We start from the raw sequence: 23,647 nt of genomic DNA, 5'->3' as shown, positions 1-23,647 counted from the left end.
CTTGGTATAATGGTTGAGTTCAAAATGGATTATCTTATGTGATATTGGTAATGAGAGTTAAATTTAAAATTAATTAGTTTTGCTTGAGGCCAAGCAAAATATAAGTGTGGGGTATTTGATATTCCCATATTTATACATATTTTAGGCAATATTTTATTACATTTTTATTAATAATTTTATTATTTGCAAAGATATATGCTACTTATAAGATTTAATTGTAATGTGCAGCCAAAATGAGCAATCATGAAGAAAAAGGACTAAAAGTGACAAGGATTCGAACTTAGGAAGATTGGAGGTTAAAAAATGAATTTTTCAGCCAAAAGACGGCCTCACGATGTGAGGAATGATACCTCACGATGTGAGTGGCAACAGTCTAGAAGATAAACATCTGGTGGCCAGAATCCATGTTCGATACGAATTATGACTGAGCTCACGACGTGAGAAGCCTTGTCTCACGACGTGAGTAGGGTAATTTTCAAAATCTATATAAATCCTTGGTGCTTAAACATTTAAAAGGACTTCTAGAGATTGGATGGTTAGAAGACGATTTCTAGAGGAGTACAAGTCAGAGAAATTTGAGTGTTAACATCTAAGGAAAGAGTGATTGAAGATCATAACTTTTACCTTAAGTTGATACATTTAATCATCTTCTTATTTATTAAGTTTGTGTGTTTGAATTCATCCATGAGTAGCTGAATCTAGCAACTTCTGTTTAGCAAGATGAAACTTGAACTCATCGATTAGTTCATTTAGTTATGGATTACACTTGTTGGTTAAATGCTTGTGTTTTATAACGCCCACAGATTCGGGCTAGTCAATTAAGGGACAATAAACATCAAAAATGATTTATTGATAGAATATTATTTAAAAGGATTAATCTTAACCAAGTGGTAGTATATGTTACAAGGGTTCCGTACATTTAAAGAACGCCGAAATCTGAGTTATAACGAAGAAGTTATGGCCCGTCGAAGTTTTACGGCAAAACCGACACGACATCAGGAGACGTAAATATTGAATTTATGATAGAGGACTTTTTGGCCTTAGTGATTTAAAAAAAAAAAGTTGTAGTATACGTTAAACCGATAGCATGCATAAGAAGAACGCCCGAATCTGACATTGTATGAGGAAGTTATGAATTTTCTAAGATTTGACATAGCAGTATATAGCCCGAAACTCGAATTTTAGATTGAGCCGTTTTTAGGCTACGCGACCTAAATGAGAGTTGAAGATCTCATTAATAGGAAGTCAACGATAAAAAGACAGACGAAAATGGAGTCTATATGAAAGAGTTATGAATTTTCCGCGGTCATTTAACAGTATAATCTCCTCTTACTGTTAAATTTAAGATCGGTCGAGAATTAGCCAACGAAGTCGAATTAAAAGTTGTAGATCATATTTTTACCTACGCTGGATATAAAGAGCGTCAAAAATGGAGCTCGTATGATAAAGTTACGGATTTTAGAAGTTGGGAGTGTGGTGTGCAAAAATGGGAGACGTGGCACAATCTTGGACATTGCTTTCTCCCCAAGTCTTGCCACTAGATAGTGACATGTGGCACCAAGTTCAACCAGATTTCACCCTGTAAATAGAACCTCTCCTACCCTTATTTCCTTCACACCTCTCCCATTCTTTCTTCTCTCTACACTCTCTCTAAACCTCCCATAACTCCCCTAGCGCTAGAAGAAAGCCCAGGAGCGCTCGAAGACTCCGAGAAGAAGAGCTTTCGGTTCGGAAGTTCTTCCCCTGCAGAACCCGGCTTCTAGTCAAACCCCCTCATAGGTAAGATATGCCTACGTTATTTTAAATATAGTTTTTATTTAAATAAGTAATGTTATTAGGAACTTATAATAAATATTTGGGCTATTATTATGAGTTATATAAGTGTCGTTATAATATCTTTTTAACTACTCCCGATGGGGAATCTAGTTTGGAGGGCCACTTGGGTTGATGGATTTCAGAAGTGTTATATGCCAAAATGATCCCGCCCTCTGGTGTTCCATGTCTGGCTCATGTCTGTACATAGTGGGTGAAAAGTATTGTGTTAATGCTTATATAATAGTAATAATAGTTATACTATTAATTAGTCTCATCGAACATTAGACTAAACTCTAGTGCTAATGGTACTAGGTTCTGTCAAAGGAGCTGTTTAAAGTAACAGAAGTGCCATCCGAGTATCGAGTCACCGCCTTTTCAAGTGAGTGCATGTGACAACCCGAAATTTCCATTTGTATAAACCCTATAGTCAGGCAATTCAATGAAAGTCAAACTTACTCCTGCTAACTTTTAGCACAGTTTAGAGTCCGTTTGAGCATTTTGAGCTATAATACATCAAAGGATTGAGTGAATAAGTGTGTTAGTTGAACTTAGAAACTGTCAAACAAGCCTTAAGCCCTCAAGAGAGGAGTTTACGGCCAATACCTTGGAGTTTACGGTCGTAAACTCAAGGTAGCCGTAAACCCCTAGTATATATATATGACACTTAGTCATTTTTACTTCATTTCGACCATTCCAAGCGCAAGAAAACAGATTCTCTCTCTAGGATCTTGAGAGTTTTGCTTCTAAACTTCAATCTAGTAAGTAGGCTTTCCATTTTCAACTTTATATCCTTCCATATCTAGTGAATACACATGATTTCATCCATGAAATCTCTTCTTTTCGATAGATCTTCAAGTGTTCTACAAAACACCAAGAACACACACTAGTGTTCTTGGACCTTAAACACCCAAACAAGCTTCTATATTGTAAGTACTCTTGTCCTGGCTTGTGTTATACTAGATTGATCTTTTTTAAATCTTAGAAACATCAAGTAATCTTCAATGGAATGGAGTTTACGGCCAAGATACCTCCCAAGGTCGTAAACTCTATAAGAGGGTGCATAGATGCCCTAACTTCCTTCTAAGGCTTGGGACTTGAGCTAGAACCATTCACAATTGAGCTAAGGACCTTAATATACGAATTAGGGGAGTTTTCCATGGGTTTATGACCGTAAACCCTAGGCCGTAAACTCCATGGAGAGTGGTCCTTGGGCCGTAAACTCAATAGCAATGTCTTACAACCCTTAGATGCAATCCTAAGTTCTTATAAGACTTAAATCCAAGTGTTTTCCATGTTCTAGGGTTTTTATATTTGCTTAATTAGTGTTATAATCACTAATTATTTACATATATATGTCTTTATATGTTATTAGGATCATTGTGTGTGTTCAAGTCTTCACTTGACACCTAGCACATTGTCCAACACTTCCATCCAATCCACTCACTACAGGTGAGTTCATACCCCTTAATCAACCTTTTAAATCTTTTTAAATGCTTTTATAGGGGGGGGGAGGGGGATACAAGCTGAATCATTATAGTTATTATATCAATTAAATGTGATTAATAACTATCAAACTGTGGACTTACTACACTTTTAGCTGTTTTACCAAGCAAAGTACTTCAAAACATTTTCTCAAACGCTCTTACATGTTAAAATCTTTATCAAACTTGTTTTCTACACTAAATCTTTCCTTTCAAATTCTGGTATAACTATGTTTCAAACAAAGGTTTTCGTGTATTTCAAATTGTGTTTCAAACAAAGGATTTCTTATACATTAAACTGTTTATGTCATCAAACTGCTTTTAAATTGTTTTATAAATTGACATCAAGTCATTGATTTTATTATTAAACTCTTCAAATGTTTTACAAAACTTCTTTTAAACTTCTATATTGTCAAATGCATGCCTATATATGTATAGTTATGTAAGAAATGTTTAATGGACTTAGGACTACTAACTCGCTTTAATTCCTTTTTCTTGTTTGGATGTGGCCTTAGGGTATCAGTTATTTATCTGAATGTCGTCTAAATATTAGTTACATATTATATATACATATGTAGACATAAAAGTTCTATCAGTCAGTTCAGTACCTTTGAGTAGCAAAGGCATACTTTCATTCATTCATATACATACATTACTAGTAAACTGTAATAGGTATAGTTTAGAGGTATACTACTTACTATTACTAGTACAAGGTAATACACAATAGTCAGTTTATTCATGAGTCTATACGAATATACTACACACTATATGAAGAGACACTAATACACACTATATAAAGATACACTAATACACACTATATGAAGAGACACTAATACACACTTTATGAAGAGACACTATTACACACTATATGAAGAGACACTCTTACACAATATATACTATTCTAGAGAACATACTATGATGTGAATCAGGGAAGACATACACTAGTCTAGTACATACATACACTACATACTATGGGACTGACCATCCTACATCTGGCTGCTAGCTACATCAGGATCTGTTCATCTTTGGATGTTCTCGGTTGTATTGTTCGACGATTTACCACGCCGTGTTTATCTTAGACAAATGGATACGATTTCAAAAATTATACAATTTTCCTTATTACCTTTATTTTGTGACACGTTCACATAAATGATGAGGTAGAATATATTTTGATACAATTTCAATGAATATATAATTTTCCTTATTACCTTTATTTTGTGACACATTCACATGAACGATGAGGTAGACTATATTTTGATAATAATAGTTGTACATTGGAAAAACCTTCATTTTTACAGAGAAGCAAACCTTCAAAACAATCGGGTCTTGGTAGAAAACTACTTTTTATACTAATAGGAAACATGGGATTTTCTAGGGTTTTCATACTTATACAAACTTTTTCAATGAACATTTACAAGTCTTTTCTTCACAACTTTATAAATCAATGACACTAAAATACTTATGAACTCACCAGCTTTATGCTGATCTAGGCTTTCAAACTAACTTGTATTCTTAGGTCACTAGTAGATAGGTACGATGACCAGGTTTTGAGAAGACGGAGCAGTCAAGATTCGTCTTTTATTTTGATTATTTGTTATGGTGTTTTATTCTATGTAAGAACACACATGTATTAAAATTCTACTATTAATGCAATGGATGATGTTGTTGCTTGTTTACTACTTTGCACTATTGTGATACTTTACATGACATCCTCCGCCCAAGAACGTTTTCGCCGTTTTTGGTTTTGGGGTGTGACAGTGCATGGTCCCTTTCATCTTGCACATAGATATGAAGTATTTTATATAAACTATGTGGTATGTGTGCATATTATCTGTATACTTGCTATCTATGCTGGATGAACGATTTTATACAAGTTTTATACGATTTAAATTGTATATATATAAATATATATTTATATCTACATAATATGTTGGATAAAACATGGGTAGATTAAATATGAGTTGGATGATGAGTTGAGAGGTGATATAGACCATGAGTTAAGGGTGAGAGATAGACGATCTGAGATGCCTTGTTCCCAAATGTTGGCCACGTCATCTAGCAAAGTACGGATGATAATCATGGACTATTCTAGACAGTCCAATGGAACACTAGCATGCTCGCAACCTGTAGTTGTTCTGAACGATGTGTTCACCGGCGTACTCTAAAAACCCATTGACATGTATTGTGAGTGGACTCTTGAAAATGATACTATCAATAAACTAAATAACCTTAGCAGTTGTGCTCGAAGGACAATATTGGCAGCTGTGCCTCATAGAGAATGTCACAATTCTGGCAGTTGCACCTAAGTGATAGAACTAGCAACTATGCTTGACATTTGTGTCGTTAACAACGATGGACTTCGTACCTATTCCTTAGGATAATCCTTAGGAATGAATGAATGAGAAATAGTTGATTCTTAGGGTAGATCCTTAAGACTAAAGAATATAATGGGGATGGGTAATTATGTTAACTGTTTGATGATTAAACATAATAATTATATTATTGTGGGTTGAAACCCCTATGTACTCACTCGGTTTTCCAATCTGACCCACTTAGTTTATATATATATATATATATATATATATATATATATATATATATATATATCATAGGTGTTGATATGAAGTCACATTACACTGAGAGATTAAGGAGATATAAATCACTAGTGATAATGAATGTAAGTTCTGTTTCTGCTTATGTTTCTGTATTAAGGATGAAATCCCAAATGTTTTAAAATGAATAAAAATATTTTTCTACGGAATTGCTTTGATAACATATTTATCATGTTTTACTGGGAACAAATTCTGCAACATTTTTATTAAAAGGGGCACTCTGATTTTTTTATAAAGCATAAACAAAATCGGTCTTTTTCTGGCCATGAAAATGGGGATGTCACAGTTGGTATCAGAGCATTAATTTAAGCAAACTAGGAATATGGATTTATTTCTAGACTTAAACTTAGAATGCTAAGCAATGATTGTGAGGAGTGTGTCTTAGGTAATACACCTGAATAGACACAAGCACTAGCTTATTCAGGGAAAATGCCTAACATGCTTTTATGTGCTAAATGATTTATGATGCTAAATGTATGCTCGGGTCTATGGTCTATTGCCGACCGGATCTGGAAACTTTATGTGTTTAGATTTCTAAACGTTTAACTACGGTATTAGAACTGGCATGTAACGTTTTGGAGTAATAGAGATATTTACACGTCGATCGTAAATAAAATCTTTCCTATCTAAATTCTCGTCACTGGACACCGAACATCTGAATCGGTGTATAAATCAACATGGTGAGAACTCGAAGCGGATTGGGAAGCGGTAACCCGCATCTTGAGCCACAAGTGATTGAGCGTGCACCAGATGTAGCAGCCGTACCCGAGCCAATCATTATGGATGGGGTACAAGTAATGATCCAGATGATATTAGATCGTTAAATGGAAGAGACAATACGTTTTCTTCAACGGAATCAAGATGAACCTACGGTACCTATTGAGCATCCCGAACTGAATGAAGAGTCATCCGAAGAGGGAAATTACAGTCGTACGGTGAGTCAAGTTGGACCCCAAAGTCAACCCTTCACAAAAAGACGGGTAAAAATGTAGGAGAAACAAACCCACCAAAGAAGTAGCCTTTCAAGGACCTTAAATCAGTTTTTGGAAAGAAGAAGGGAAAGAACATAGGAGAATCAAGCAATTCAGTGAAGAGAGAAAGCAAGTTAGAAATCTTTGAGCAAAATCCTAACCATCACGAATCTAATTCCGAATCAGAAGCCAATAAAGAAGAAAGCAAACCCGAAGACAAGCCAAAATACGAGATGGAAAACATTGCCAACATGTCCGTGGAGGCATATAAGAAAAGAATCCATGAGGACACCGGTCCCGGCCTCGTGCAACCTGCAATTTCTGCCACCGCAACATTCGAGTTGAAGGGACATATCCTTTCTGTGCTTAAGGAAGTCCCATTTTCTGGGAAAGATCATGAGGATGTTTACAAGCATTTTGATGAAGTCAATGACATAGTTGATTACTTCAACATCCCGAATGTTCCAAGAGAGACAGTGCTTCTAAGAATGCTTCCCATTACTTTTAAGGGAGCCACTAAATATTGGCTAAAGGCATTACAACCCGGTGCAATTACTGCTTGGGCGCAAATGCATGAACAATTCCTAGAACATTTTTTCCAGCTTCAAACATTGCTAAACACAAGAAAGCTATTGCAAATTTCGAGCAACAACCAGGTGAGTCACTCTACGAGGCATGGGAACGCTACAAATGATTAATAAGAAATTGTCCCCAAAATGATTTGAATGAGCAACAAGAATTATCAATCTTATATGATGGGGTAAACGTGATGACAAGGCAACTCTTTGACTCTCAACAACCGTTAACAAAGAAAAATCCTGGTGAGATTAAGTAATTAATTGAAGAGTTTTCCAAGCATTCGCGTGAATATCACAATCCTAGACATGATGGGGCGAAAGGAATTGGGAGTGGCACCTCTGAAGATATGGTTGTTGTTTTAGCTATGATGAACACTATGGACTGAAGGATGACAAAGATGGACCAATCAATACATGCTATTCCAGTTGGTTGTGAAAGATTCAATGGTCCATATTTAACCAAATATTTCCACTTGGATGAGAACGAGAATAAAAAGGTTCAAGTTTGATACTCTAGTGGAGACAAATACGATGAATATTGGAGTAAGCCAAAGAAAGAGTGGTTGTTATATGATGAATATAGAAAACAAAAGAAGAAAACTTTAGGAAAACTGGATGAGGCTTCTATCAAAAAGAGAAACTGCCACCTAAAAACAAAGATTATCTAGAGTCCATGTTAATTAGATTCCTGGAGGCTTCGGAGAAATTACATGATGAGACCGATACGGTGATAAGAGACCATCAAAATCTTATGACGGACCAGCACGCTTTGCTAAGAAATCATGAAGCATCAATTCAAAACATCAAAGGTCAACTTGGACAAATAACCATCATGGCTAATAAGTGACTTTCTCCAAAAATTCCAGACAAAAAGCCTCAACCGCAAGTAATGGTGATCAAAACTGAAGAAGACACCATCTATAAATTCCTTGAAGCCCTTGAAGTCGAGCCACATCAACCCAGATTACAACCGAAGAAGTCAAAGATCGAAGAAAAATATATTGCTGAAACATCAAACTCACGATGTGAGAATCCTAAGCACACGATGTGGGTTGAGTCTAATTAGAATATTTTTTTGATACTCGAGTTTATTGCCCTCCGCTTTCGTTTCCTTCTCGAGCTAAGAACCATCCACTGGAGCAGGAACATTTGAAATTTATGAAGCCAGTAAAGGGTATTCCAATAAACACTCATGTTGTTGAATCATTGTCCCAAGTTCTTGAATATGCAAATTTTTGCAAGACTTACTCGATACTCGCTATCATTTAGAGAAGAATTCCAATGTGATTCTTGGTGAGCAGAGTTATAGAGTGATAATGGGAGAATTACCAAAGAATATGGGAGATCCTGGACGCCTCACTCTTCCATGTGAATTTGGAAATAACATGAAGGCTTATGCTTTAGCCGATTCTGGAGAAAGCATAAATTTAATGCCTTACTCGTTCTATCAAAAGTTAAATCTTCCAGATTTGAAGGCTACAAGAATGACAATTCACATGCTAATCGTTCAGTAACTCATCCTCGAGGCATAGTTAAGGGCATATTGGTCAAAATTGGCAAATTTGTTTTTGCAATTTATTTTTTGTTTTGGATATGAATGAAGATACCAATTTCCCAATAATTCTTGGTCGACCTTAACTAAATCCTGCTAGATCCTTGGTAGACATTCGAGAATCTAAACTTACGTTGAGAGTTGGAGATGAAGAAGTTACATTTGGAGTGGCAGATGGTTTTCAAAATAATAATGCTCAAGGTGAAGTTTTCAACATAGATGAAGAGAATGAACTTGAGGAATTAGAAAAGCTAATGGAAGATGAAATTCACTCAATTCAACAAGTTAAACGTACGAAGCCAAGAGCATCCATTCCAAAAGTTTTTAAAGTATTTGCGTACAAAACTCCAACATCTTGGGTGAGTAAGGAGAGTGAAGAAGACGTAGTATCGAGTGATGAGGAAGAGGTTTCTTCAGAAGAAAAACAACTAACTTTGGACAAGAAGGTTGAATCTATGGAGCTAAAGAGTGAAGAAAAGTTGGACATAAACTTGTGGTGAATAAGGGAGTGAAAAGAAAGCTTGAAGAGGGTGATGCTAAGGGTAAAAATGAGAATTCTAAAAAAGCTTATCTTAGGAGAGTGCTGGCTTACTAGAAAAAGATATAAGGATCAAAAGGTGAAAAAGATGATGGAAACTCTTGAAAATACAACATGAGGCGGCAAGGAGTCTGGCTCATGACTCCAACAAAAAGAAGCGCTTCTCGGGAGGCAACCTGAGCTCGGTTTGCAAATTTTTTCGTTGTTTGCATTTTTTATATTTGCATTTTTAGTTGACTTTTATGATATTAATCATCAATTCATATAAATTATTTTAGAAAACAGTAAAAATCAAGTGTGGGGTTCCTAAATATTGAGTGGTAAAATTTTAATGGAGTTTTAAGAAAAAATGGAATTTTTGACAAATAAACCATGATAACACGTCGTGGTCCAAAGTCCACTTCGTGTTTAATCGAATTAACTCGATTATTTAGCCCATATAGAAACTCACGATGTGATCCCTAAAGTCTATGACGAGAACTTTAGAGAATATGGGACCACAGCTTTAAACAATTCAGATGAACGTTTTAAACATTTTTTACTTCTTAATCTACAATGTGAACTCACACTTTGGTCCCCCCCCCCCCCACCCACTTCGATTTCGGGTGTTTCATTTACAAAACATCTTCTCTCTTACGTAATCTTTACAAAAGGTAAGCACTTCATGTTCTTAACTCTGTTTTTTTACTAACTTTATAGATTTAGGAGTTAGGGTTTATGTTCATATTTGAAATTACCCCCGATTTTGTGTGAAATTCAACTTGCATGTTCCTAATTTATGTTTAGATTGACTATAAGACAAAACCCTATGTGTCAATTGGAGTTACTTTTCCCTAAAAATGGTTCGATTTTGAGCCCACGACGAACTATCTTCGAACCAAACTCCCGACGTGAGTTTTAATACTCATGAAGTGAAAAACGAATTACGTGATTTTAAATTTTCTGTTAAGGTTTAATGACTTTTTGTGTGACACCCCCAAACCAGAACGGCGGAAACGTTCAGGGGCGGAGGACGTCATGTTCAATATCATAATGATGCATAATAGTAAAACAAGCAACAACATCATCCATTGTATTAATAATATAGTTAATACAATTGTGTTCTGAATGTATTTGTAAGACACCAAAAATATGAATATCAAACTAAAAGATGAGTCTTGGACATGCTTCGTCTTCTCAAAACCTGGTCCAGTGTACCTGTCTACTGGTGACTTGGGAATACAAGTTATTTTGAAAGAGAGGATTAGCATTTAAGCTGGTGAGTTCTAAGTATTTTAGTGTCAAATGTTGGTATATGTTTGATGAAAGTATTTGTAAATGTTTGTTGTAAATGTTTGTATCTCCTAGAAAATCCTATATTTTCTACTTATCATGAAATGTAGCCTTCTACCAAGACCCGAATGTTCTGCATGTTGTTTGTTTCTAAAAGTGAGTGTTTTTTCCAAGTATGACTATCATTACCAAAATATAGTTTACATTTTTGTTTATGTGAGAAGATCACAATGTGAATGTAATGGGAAAATAAAGATGTATTGTAGCATTGTATATAGTAACTACCATTGTACTAACTACCTTAAACCAGTTGTTTAATTAAGGTCAAATGTGATATGATTATAACCATGCTTGATTGACTAGTAAAACACGACGTTCGGAAACGTCAAATTGGTATGACATTCGAATGTTCACGTTTGTTTTCCAAAAAATCCGATATTTTCTTATCAAATGAGTTATGAATCGTTGTTTGTATGAAATGGATGTATTGAACCAGGAAAATCCTATATTTTCCTAAAAGTGAGAAGCAATCTTAAATTCCCAAGACTTTACTTGTAAGCAAATATATCATGCTTAAAATGATGATGTATAGTTTTATTAGGAACAAAACTATAGGAAGCTTGTATTTTCACGTAAAAATAATTGAAATGTTACTTTTACCGTTCACACATAATACCATAATAATTGTCTATCCTAGGAGTTTTCGTAACCGTGCTATGATGGATTTGCTTGTAGCAATGTTCTTCAGGCGTTGAAATGTTATGACACTTGTCACCCTTAACCTGCCAGTCGGGCTGTAGCTAACAGCTAGGGTGCAGGATCATCAGACCCGTATAGATCTATACACACTTATCACGTTCATCGGACGGAGACACTGGTTATTAAAGAGGGATTTCTTGTATACCTTGATAGGTACGAGGAAGACGAATAACTCACATATTCTCAATTAAGTCACATATTTTTGAAATGAATGTGTTTGTATCCGAAATGATCATCCTTTTTACTAGGTTGATAAAGGCATAATAATGATTTGTATTTTCGAAATGAACCAAGTTACAGTGAAATGGTTACCTTGTTATGATATTGTATACAAGCATATAAATAAAACATATTTTGATATATATATATATATATATAAACATATTTTATCCTGAGAGGGCAAATGGTATTGTGCGATGTTTTGCAGACTAAGTTTCGATGAGTTGATGTTAGTTTATATTTAAAATAGTTTGTTTGATAACACAACATGAAGTATAAAATAACATCACTGGTTTGATAGTTAATAATCACATGTGATTGATTATATAACTATAATGTTTTCTAATTGTATTCCCCCCCCCCCCCTCCCAGTTTAAGCATTTAAAATCATTAAAAGATAAGTTTAGGGGTATGAACTCACATGGTAAGAGTGAAGGTTTGATGAAGACGATGTTTAACTTGGGCAACACTTCGACTGGAAATAAGCAAGTTTCTCGAGAACTTCAGGACTTCGGGTTACCGTCGGGGCTCGAACTCGTAACCGGGGTGTCAGGGTAGTCTCGGGATGCTTAAAACATAGTAAAAGTAAAAAGGAGAGTATAATTGAGCAGCATAAACCCGAGACCTTCGGTTTCCATAGGGGGCATTTTTGGAGTTCACGTCGTGAACTTGGGGTGGTTCACGTCGTGAGTTTTGATCTTATCCCTTCCATACACTCGACATCCGATATCCCATCTCTAACACCCATCAGTCATAAGCTCACATCGTGAGCTTCTGGTTCACGTCGTGAGTTTCCTGACAATGTGGGGTTTCGTGTCTCGAACTTCATAAATTCATATCTCTCACATACGAGTTTCGATTTTGACGTTCTTTATATCCACGTGTAGGTGAGATTATGCTCTACAACTTTCATTTAGATTCCGTCAGTTAATTTTGACTTTGTTTTTAATATTATATTTTTAACAGGCTGGGACTGGAAAAGTCCGTTAAAAATTCATAACGTCTTCATCCGACGTCCGTTTTTGTCTGTCTTTTTACCGGTTGTGTTGCGGATCTTCGATTGGTCATAACTTCTTCATTATAACTCGGATTTTAGTGTTCTATATATTTTTGAAAACCTTGTTATGACATCTATCACTTTATATATCCTAATTGAGATTTTTGAACATTTTATTTTTGACGCTATTCTTTATTATATCAAAAGTAGGTTACAATACTTGACTTTAAGTCATTATATTGACTTAAAATATCGGGTTGTTACATCATCCCCCGGTTAGAGGGAATTTCATCCTGAAATTATTTACAAGATAAGAGTTTATGGACTAGGGAAAAGATCCGGGTACTTCTGGTGCATCTGATTTTCTCGCTCCCAAGTGAATTCAGGTCCTCACTTGGCATTCCAGCGAACCTTCACTATTGGTATTTGACTTTTCTTTGTTTGATTTATTACCCTATCCATGATTTCAATGGGTTTTTCCACAAAGTTAATATTTCCGTTCAATTCGATCTCTTCAAGTGGGATTACAAGAGTCATATCGGAAAGACACTTTTTCAAGTTTGGGACGTGGAAAGTTGGGTGTATGTTACTAAGTTTGTGAGGTAGTTTGAGTTTGTAAGCTACAGGGTCGATTTTAGCGATAATGTTGAAAGGACCTACGTATCTTGGATTTAGTTTTCCATGCTTTCTGAAGCATATCAAGCCCTTCCAGGGTGGGACCTTCAAAAGAACATGGTCACCAACCTGGAATTCCAAAGGTTTCCTTCTCTTGTTTGCAAAGCTTTTCTGTCGGTCTCTAGAGGCTTTCAATCGTTCACGAATCTGAACGATCTTCTCTGTCGTTTCCCGTATGATCTCCGGACATGTGAGAGTGCTGTAAGGAACTCGTCCTTTAGCTAACTGTGTGTCACCCACCTCAACCCAGCACAGAGGTGATCTGCACTTTCATCCATAGAAGGATTCAATTAGATCAGCCTTTATGCTCGTGTGATAATTGTTATTGTAGGAAAACTCGATAACGGGTAAATGAGTATCCTATTCCTTCCCAAAGTCCATCACACAGGCTCGCAACATGTCTTCCAAAGTTTTAATAGTTCTGTCACTTTGTCCGTCGGTTTGTAGATGGTAGGATGTACTCGTGTCCAACTTAGTTCCTAGGGGACCTTGTAGCGACTGTCGGAACCTTGAAGTGAATCTACTATCCCTATTATAGATAATGGATATGGGAACACCATGCAGTCATACGATCTCCCTAATGTAGGTTCTCATTAGTTTCTCCATTTTTTCTGTTTCTTTGATAGGCAGGAAGTGTGCGGACTTTGTTAACCTGTCTACGATAACCCAAATGGTATCGAGACCACCCATTGTCTTGGGAAACTTGGTTATGAAGTTCATCGTGATCCGCTCACACTTCCATTCTGGTATCTCCCGTTGTGGTAGTAAACCTAAGGGTTTCTGGTATCCGGCCTTAATCTTGGCGCAAGTAAGACATTTACTCACGAATGTAGCAATCTTTGCTTTCATGTTTGGCCACCAGTATAGCCTTTCGAGGTCAAGATACATCTTATCTAAACCTAGATGGACAGAATATTGAATGTTATGCGCTTCAGTCATGACCAAGTCTCTGAAACCAGCATGCCTCGGTGTCCAGATCCAATCCATGAGATATAAGGCTCTGCCACCCTTGACTTCTAGGTTCTTATCCATCCCTCTCAGAGATTCACCCGCCACATTTTCAAGTTTCAAGGCTTCAACGTGAGCCTCTTTAATTTGTGTGGACAAGTGTGAATGGATAGTCATATTTAATGATTTGATTCTACGACTAGAGTATTCTTTCTGACTTAGGGCGCCAGCTACAACGTTGGCTTTACTGGGATGATAACAAATTTCACATTCGTAGTCATTGAGTAGCTCGACCCACCGTCGTTGTCTCATATTAAGCTCCTTCTGGTCGAATATGTGTTGAAGGCTTTTGTGCTCTGTAAAGATAGTGCTTTTTGTTGTTGGATTAATGTCTAAGTCCATAACTATAATTGGTAAGACTTGACCCGACCCGGCATGGTCCATTTGGGTTGCATACCATCATGCACTTGGATAGACTAAATGAGAGAAATAAGACACTTATGGTTATTAATATATTATAATTTCTAGTATATTAATAATAAGAATAATGAGATTATTTAATTAGTATTGATCAAGAATTAATCTAGGATTAATTGAGTGATCAAAAGAAGACTAATTAAATATATATGGGTTGATTGTGTAAATCATCTATACTTGTATAGTGGGCTAATGCTTCATGGATTATCTAGTTGGGTCAAAACCCATATGATGCTCCATGGATGCTCCATGGTGTATTTGAACCCATGGATCCAAGGAAATGGAAAGTCATGACAATTAGGGTTTACCCTAATTGTATAACTATATAAACATCTTATTCTTGAGGAAAAATCGGCCACTAGTGAGAGTAAGAAAGGGCTAGCCGATTTCATGAAGTGTAGAATTCTCTCTAAGTTATTCTAAGTGTTTTGATGATTGTGAATCATTTGAGGTGTCACACTTGGGGCACTAGGCACTCAAGCTTCATGAAGACAAGCTCCATCAAAGAGGTATGTATTCTATCTTGTTATATTGATAGTTGTGTATGCTAGTTTAGGATAATACCTTGGATATTCATATTTGCATGTATAATAGAGAAAATATAGATCCAAGGTATTTAGGGTTGCATGTACACTTAGGAGTGTTAGAATGCTCATAACCCAACAGTGGTATCAGAGCCTAGGCTTGTTTTCTTGTTATACTTGCAAATGGAGCTGAAAAATCGAGTTTTGATGTTGTCAACCCAGCAGACTCGCCGAGTCCATGAAGGGACTCGACGAGTCCAAGGCAAAATGCATCCAACTCGCCGAGTTGTGTTCATGCACTCGACGAGTTGGACCTCAGACAACATATTTTCGAGGTTTTTGGCTAGAAATGGACTAGGAACATTACCCTAAGTTGTTTTTGAACTTATAAACTTGTTTTTGTTGTGGTAATGTTCATGCTAATCCATTTTCAAAGATAATTGTCAATAGATTCATGTTTTGTATTAGTTTAAAGGTTAGACTAATTACATGAAAAAGTTTGATTTGAATTATCTTGTTCTTATGAGTTGCTTAGATTAATAGAAAAGTTAATTGAAATAGTTGTTTTCAATCCATTTTAATCTAAGAGTTGAGTACAAAATGTGTTTGTGTAACTTATCCTCAAGTTACATGAAGAGTCACATTAAAGACTCATAAAACTCATAAAGTTGGCAAAGGTTACAAAAATGAAGAGTCTAGTTCTAATTAATTGGAGTTATGACTCCATAATTTGTCCTCAGGTTATGGAGGACCAAGAGTCTCTTCATTAAATAAAAAAAAATATAATAATAAAAAAAATAATGTAACCTTAATTAATTCCATAAGTTATAAAAATAAAGAAAAGATAATTCTTTTATTAGTTTAAAGTCTTCCATAAGTTATGGAACTTGAAGAGTTTTTGGATTAAAACTACTTTAAACACATAAGTTATGGAATTAATTAGTTTTGAATAGTTTCAAAACTTGCCCTCAAGTTTTGGAATTTGTAAAGTTTTCTCTTATGAATACTTTAATTCCAAGTTAGCCCTTAGAATTTTAAAAGTTAAAATTCAACCCTTATACTTTATAATATTATAAGTTAATAATATATATATATATATATATATATATATATATATATATATATATATATATATATATATATATATATATATATGTATAAGAGTAAAGTCAGTCTTACCGCTAGTACGCCTCATTCACGAAGCCGGTCTATAAGGTGGGTATAAGGTTGTTGCCTATAAAATGGCAACTTAATGGGTGTCCACTCTCACCCACCGCTTGCTTGACTGGTGGAGGGTCGTTAGCCGAACGGGTTTGACAGGACTATAATTCTCCCTTCATTAAAAGTATTAATGATAAATACTAAGTAACTAAACTCTTAATAATTCCCAATCTTAGTTACTTAGGAAAATGTGAATAAGGTGCGAATCCATGAAATCACACTTTGCACTTTGTTTAAGTCGGTTAGTGGAGTGTGTGTGGTTAACCGGCACACTAACTTGGACTTAACAAGGTAGGTAAAGGGTGACTTAATATTTATCATAGTATCGATGGAGCGTGTGTGGTTAACCGGCACATTGATTGAGGGGTAATTTATTAAGGGTACCAAGTAATTTGCATGGTTACTTCACACCTTGTTTTGTGATCCTCGGCATCCCAGTCACAAAACCTGAAGGGCACACTCGAGATTGAAACATGCCATTGAACAGTCCAATGAATCTCAAAAGATCTAGGAGTTTCAAAACCAATTAAAACCTAATAATACATTTCGTTTATCTTGGTGGAAATTGGTGAATCGTCATTCACCTACCTTCAAATTGTTTTATAGCTTGGATTACGACATACCTCTTCTAAGTTATAAAATAGTCTGTTGGGTCCTAGCCTTAATATTTCATATTGGGTGTCATATTAAGGACTTTAAAATCAACTATCTTGAATATCTCCCAAAACATGTCTGGTTTAGACATTTATGATCTTCCCAAATCTCTTGAACCAAGCCTTCCTAAATGAAGATGATGTTCCAATGGAAATCATACTTCTTTCACCTCCTCCAATTATTCTCCCTACCCCACAAGTTCTTAAAAAGTTTAAGATCACTTGAGCCCTATTGGCAAGTAAAGGTCTTGGTGTGATCACATCTTGGAGATGTAGTTACATATTGACAAGTCGGGGGAGTTTGGTGTCAAAGTCTTGAGAAAGTTGGTGGTTCAATCACTTTCTAAGTCACATAGTGAGTTCTTTTGGAACACCTATGAAACAGACTATGACAAGACCCTTAATGATCTTATTTATTTGTTAAGATCAACTTCCTCAAAAACTTGATGGACATTGACAATAGTGACACAGGAAATCCAGAAAAGCATTCTCTTCCCAATGGAAAGGGATCGGCCATAGTCAACTCGGTTGAACAAATGGTAAAGAGAAAAGCTAAGTCTGTGATAGTCCCGTGTACCATTATCAAAGGGTCCATATGTTTATATTGCCAAAGTAAGGGTCATTAGTTGCGAAGCTGCCTAATTTACCTAAGGATGTTAAAGTCAATAAGATTGGCTCTACTTCAGGTAAAAGTCCACTAATCTAACTCTGTTAAGTTTCTATTTTGAGATTCCTGATACATGATGTGACTGGATCACATGGTAATGTTTTAAGAATCAAAGAAAAGTAAAGGAACTTAAAGAAAGAATATGCTGAATCTGATCGCATATATGGATTTCTATCGCGTAGTTTGAAAAATCGGATTCTTGAGCTAATTCTTAGGAGTTATGAGATATTGCTAAGGAATAGATAACAACAAGTTTTTCATATGGGTTGTAAGGATAAGTTTTTCCGCATAGTTTTAAAATAAAAGAAAAATTTTGGTTTTATTTATTTTAAAATATCCTTACAATGGAATTTGAGGAAAAATTGTTGCTTATATGATTCCATTAATAGCAAGAGTGGAAATATGAAATTGATTCCTTCATTTGTGGTAATGTCTAAATTTACCAAATAAGGAAAGACTCTCATCATCCAAAGTCTCAATTGGACCAAGACTTGGAATCATGCAAGTTCTATAGCATGATGAATGAGAACTTTCAAGTATTGGAAAATTAAGACTGATTACTTGTTCACGTGAATGTGTGAGTCAAGTAATGGACTAAGGGATCGAGTACATAGTCTTGTGCACTGATTAAGTCCACCACAAAAGATATAAGGCTATTCGTCATAGTTTACTAAAGCTCAGTAAATATGATTATACTTACAAGCTTAAGTGTAACTCTGAGACATTGGAAAAGGTTCCAATGTAAGGCAGAACGAATAAGAAGAATCAAATTAGGAAGAAGGATAAAAGTTTCTCAAATCTGAAAAGATGGGAGAGTACTTTAGTATCAGTTTTATGATCATCTTAATGATTTAGAAACCATATCACAAATTCATACTCTAAGGACGTCTTAGTGCATTGTTATGGCTAAGAAGAGAGGTCATGAATTGTTGGATTGGTTCAGATCAAGGAGATGAGTCATACTTCGTTCCAAAACAATTCTTAGAGTCATACTCCAAGATTGTGACATTGAGTGACATAAAAGAAGGTTTAAAACACTTGTAAAATGTAAGAGTAAAAGTTTTCTACTCTCGTACATTTGAAATTGGTAAGTTGTGATGTTTTGGATAAAACAAAGACCAACTTAGGCTAATTGTGTGAAGTGTTCGTCTTGATTAGAATCCGCACTATCTCTTGGATGTTTGACAAGGGAGTCTTATAGGTCAAGAGGACAGTGGGAGTCTTAAAGGTCTTGAAAGTCTCAAGAACTAATCAAGAATAAAACCTAAAGTTCTTCACTAGCACACGACTTGAGGTTTATAACCTATCGTGTTGACATAGTCTATGCCCATTCCAGTTAAAGTTGAGTTCTTAGAGTTCTCAATTGGTTGCACAACAACTTGGAAGCAATGGCAGGCCCTTGAGCTGCCAGGTGGCAAGAAATTAAGATTGAGTTCAGTCCATATGAGTTTGGGTTTGTCATTATCCTTGTCTTGTGACTATGGTTATGACAATTCACATGGATAAGAACACATACACCATTAAATCTAAGTGTCATAAGGTTTCTCTCCGATTCATGAAAATGATGGTGAGGAAACACTTTCACTAAGTAGATTTTAGTTAGATAGCAATTGTGATATTTACATTCTCAAAGTCGTTAGTGGAGCATGTGTGGTTTACCAGCACACTAACTTGGACTTGTGAGAAATGGCAAAGGTCAAAACGATCAAGACTATGATTACGGCATCCCTTTTCATAGTTCTTAAAATTTTTTTGACACACCCCTGAGCTATCTAAGGGAAGGTGTATGTTTTTGATAAAGTCTTATCAAAACAATCTAGTATCAGAAATCTGAACTTTGGTAAGAAAGTCAATAAAGTATTGATTTCTAGAAGTCCATCTGTTTTTTGAGTACATGTCAAAGCTAGTGGGAGCATAAGTGTTATGCTAATAATCATGATGTTAGTGGGAGCATGATAATTATGATAAAGATTGCAAGTTAGCAATGTTAATTATAGAAAAACAAAAGGTTTCAATTAGGAAAAAGTTGTTTTGCTATAATTAAGGGAGAGGAAATTATACTTCATCTCAAATCTATAAGCTTAGATCGTGAGGTTTTAATCATTTAGTCAAGGAAATATATATGAATTTCATGTTGGAATGGCTCAACATAAGGAAATTCTGTATATGGGTCCATTATTTGCATTCTTAAATTCGATTATGATTACGGCATCCCTTTTCATAATCTGAATTATGAGAACTTGGCAAATAGAAATGGAAATGTTATAGCAAAAGACTGGTTTAGTCTTTATGTGAGACATCATGAATCGTGTCCCATATCCTTCGGATATAGGATCAATTACATGTGCTATATTCATCCTTTCTAAAATTTTCCAAATGCCTGGGGCATTAAGAAGGGAAAAGGTTTAGAACTGGATATGACTAAAAGGATTAAACAATTGTCAAGGACAATCTAAGGTTTACCAAAGATTGGTTGCTCAAGGACAATTGGAAGTATAGTGATAATTCTGGAAGGACCATATTGACATAATCTGTAAGGAGGTAACTCTTGTTCAGAAGTGATAGTCAAAATGAATCCGGAAATGTTTCAAAGTTAGAATTTTCAATCTGTGTAAGATTAAGGAAATTTAATGCAAGAAGGATGTTTCCAAGGAGTTGATCTCCTTTGGAATACTCTGTAATGATTGTTGCCAAGTCTTTGTGAATTTGTGCATAATCGTTACAAGAGGATCAATGCATATAAGTTTAGAATCTAACAGATTTCAGTAAATGGCATGAATTTGGAATTCTTGCATTTGCAGTAAGGATTTGGGAGTGTGAAAAGAGAATCATTGAAGTTATGTTCAATTGATCTAGTTCACAAAGTAAAGATCATAGACAAACATAGTATGCATACTTGGTGTATGGCATGACTAGTGTTTAGAAAAACATAGTGTACATGCTTGGAGCATGGGACAACTATTGTTTTAAATTCAAGAATAAAGTTGATAGCTGAAACAGTATACAATGAATAATGTGTAATCATATGGTGATAAATAAAATGTGTTTTATTTATGTTCATAAGTTTTGATACCATATTGGATTCAATTATTATTGTGTTTCACTTTGCATGTTTTGACTTCCCGAATAAACTAGGTTATTCTTCCGGAATGACTAAGTTATTCAAACCATCCACAGTCGGTCATATGTTGGAAGCAGATATGAATTAAGACTATCATGGATTGGCTTGTAGAGGTCTAAGTTGTTGGACAAATGGCTACAACACTCATGAGTGCTCATAAGTTCTGAGTATTGGATTCAACCCGCGCTCATTGGAATCACTTCATGGATTTTATCACGAGTGATCATGAGACGATAATATCTTATATTCTTCAAACCTAGAGATATGAGTTGTTACTATGAGTTGGTTGTACATTGATTGCACGAAACTGCATTTGGTAACTCGGTGCTATAAAACGTGCCTTTGTGTATGATTCAACAAGTAGTAGAACAAGCCATATGAGTCGAAGTTTATCCATTCCTTTTACCTTCGGGATAAAAGCGATATCTGTGGGCCCCTCGATGATCTGATGATGACAAATGGAAGTGCTCGGCCGGGCCAGGACTGATTTGATTTGTTCAATTAGTCAGTCGTCATAAATCGGAAATCGGGAAATAACAAATGGACAGAGAGAATGATTATAATCCATGTCTCAGTCCATATGATATCTAGAATGGAGGAATATATGATCCCTTATCTAATGGACAAGTCATTAACAAAGGTCAGAGCTCATCTACAAGGTCAGAGTTCGACAGAAGCTTTTGAGAGCTACGATTGCCAGTTGGTTCCTGAAATCATACGCAATAATAGTTTTAGACTTATCCAAGTGGGAGACTATTGGATTAATGTCTAAGTCCATAACTATAATTGGTAAGACTTGACCCGACCCAGCATGGTCCATTTGGGTTGCATACCATCATGCACTTGGATAGACTAAATGAGAGAAATAAGACACTTATGGTTATTAATATATTATAAGTTCTAGTATATTAATAATAAGAATAATGAGATTATTTAATTAGTATTGATCAAGAATTAATCTAGGATTAATTGAGTGATCAAAAGAAGACTAATTAAATATATATGGGTTGATTGTGTAAATCATCCATACTTGTATAGTGGGCTAATGCTTCATGGATTATCTAGTTGGGCCAAAACCCATATGATGCTCCATGGATGCTCCATGGTGTATTTGAACCCATGGATCCAAGGAAATGGAAAGTCATGACAATTAGGGTTTACCCTAATTGTATAACTATATAAACATCTTATTCTTGAGGAAAAATCGGCCACTAGTGAGAGTAAGAAAGGGCTAGCCGATTTCATGAAGTGTAGAATTCTCTCTAAGTTATTCTAAGTGTTTTGATGATTGTGAATCATTTGAGGTGTCACACTTAGGGCACTAGGCACTCAAGCTTCATGAAGACAAGCTCCATCAAAGAGGTATGTATTCTATCTTGTTATATTGATAGTTGTGTATGCTAGTTTAGGATAATACCTTGGATATTCATATTTGCATGTATAATAGAGAAAACATAGATCCAAGGTATTTAGGGTTGCATGTACACTTAGGAGTGTTAGAATGCTCATAACCCAACATTTGTACCATACAGGTAGTGTCTCCAGATCTTCAGAGCAAATACTACTGCTCCTAACTCAAGATCATGTGTGGTGTAGTTGACTTCGTGTGTCTTTAGATGTCTTGAGTCATAACAGATGACCTTACCTCGTTGCATAAGAACACACAAAGAGAATGACTAATGATGAAATTATCCTTTTTGTTTTTTTTATTCTTTTTAGTCTTCATTATTTTTGGTGTGTTTTTGTTTTATTTGATTTTGATTTTGTAACAAAACTTGGTGATTGTTATGTTTCTTCCTTCCACGTTTTGGTTGTTTGTTTGCAGAAAATCATGAGAGAAAAGCGAGAAAATAGATAGGAGAGTATACAAGTTAAGCCATGTTGTTTAGAGTCGAGAGTTGAGACCCATAATTTTTAATAAGTGTGGGGTTAATCATGAGAGAAACAAGATTCGTAGTGAGGGAAGAGTTGGTAATTATTGATGTTTTAGAAGGGTCTTAATCTAGTAATACATTCAGTTGCATGATGTTTGATAGAAGATGTCTATACAAAATTACAATCGGGAAGACCCAATTCTCACGATGTGAGTCTTATTTCCTCACGTCGTGAGCCTGTTATTAGCATTATTCCGAGCCGGATTTCATACGATGCCACGTCATGAGTTTTATTCCCCATGTCGTGGGTTCGATTTTTCTACAATATTGGAAACCTTTTTTTACATATTCATGTCATGGATCACTATCATAAATATGGTTATGACTATATCTTTCAACCATAAGATGTGGCATACCCACATTGATGAATTATGCTTTGAAGATTTTTCTAGACTACACTTATTGAAGATTCAAGTCTTGGATTCACATTTTGCCGACACATTCACATATCTCTGAAGATCCAAGTTCCATTCTCCATATTTGAAGATGTCCATATTCAAGATGTTCAAGTTTTCACACACATTCAGAATTCGATCTCACCGCTACTATCCCAGGGGAGTTTGTTCCTTTTTCTCCCTTTTATTGCTTTTAAATTATTTTATGCATACAATGAGGGCATTGCATTTAATAAGG

At 35.5% G+C, this 23,647-nt stretch overlaps 1 non-coding gene across 1 annotated transcript; it reads right to left on the bottom strand.

The window, feature by feature from the left end:
- Positions 1–7,495: 7,495 nt before the first annotated feature.
- LOC145028008 (small nucleolar RNA R71) lies at positions 7,496–7,602 on the bottom strand. Its single transcript, XR_013675767.1, has one exon. It is a non-coding gene; the product is annotated as a small nucleolar RNA R71 (small nucleolar RNA).
- Between the last annotated feature and the right edge of the window lie 16,045 nt (positions 7,603–23,647).

Source organism: Lactuca saligna, chromosome 1 (genome assembly GCF_052625555.1).
Source record: "Lactuca saligna cultivar CGN05327 chromosome 1, ASM5262555v1, whole genome shotgun sequence".
Taxonomy (NCBI): Eukaryota; Viridiplantae; Streptophyta; class Magnoliopsida; order Asterales; family Asteraceae; genus Lactuca; species Lactuca saligna.
Note: the sequence above shows the minus strand (reverse complement) of the source record. Positions and strands in the feature narration are given on the sequence as shown.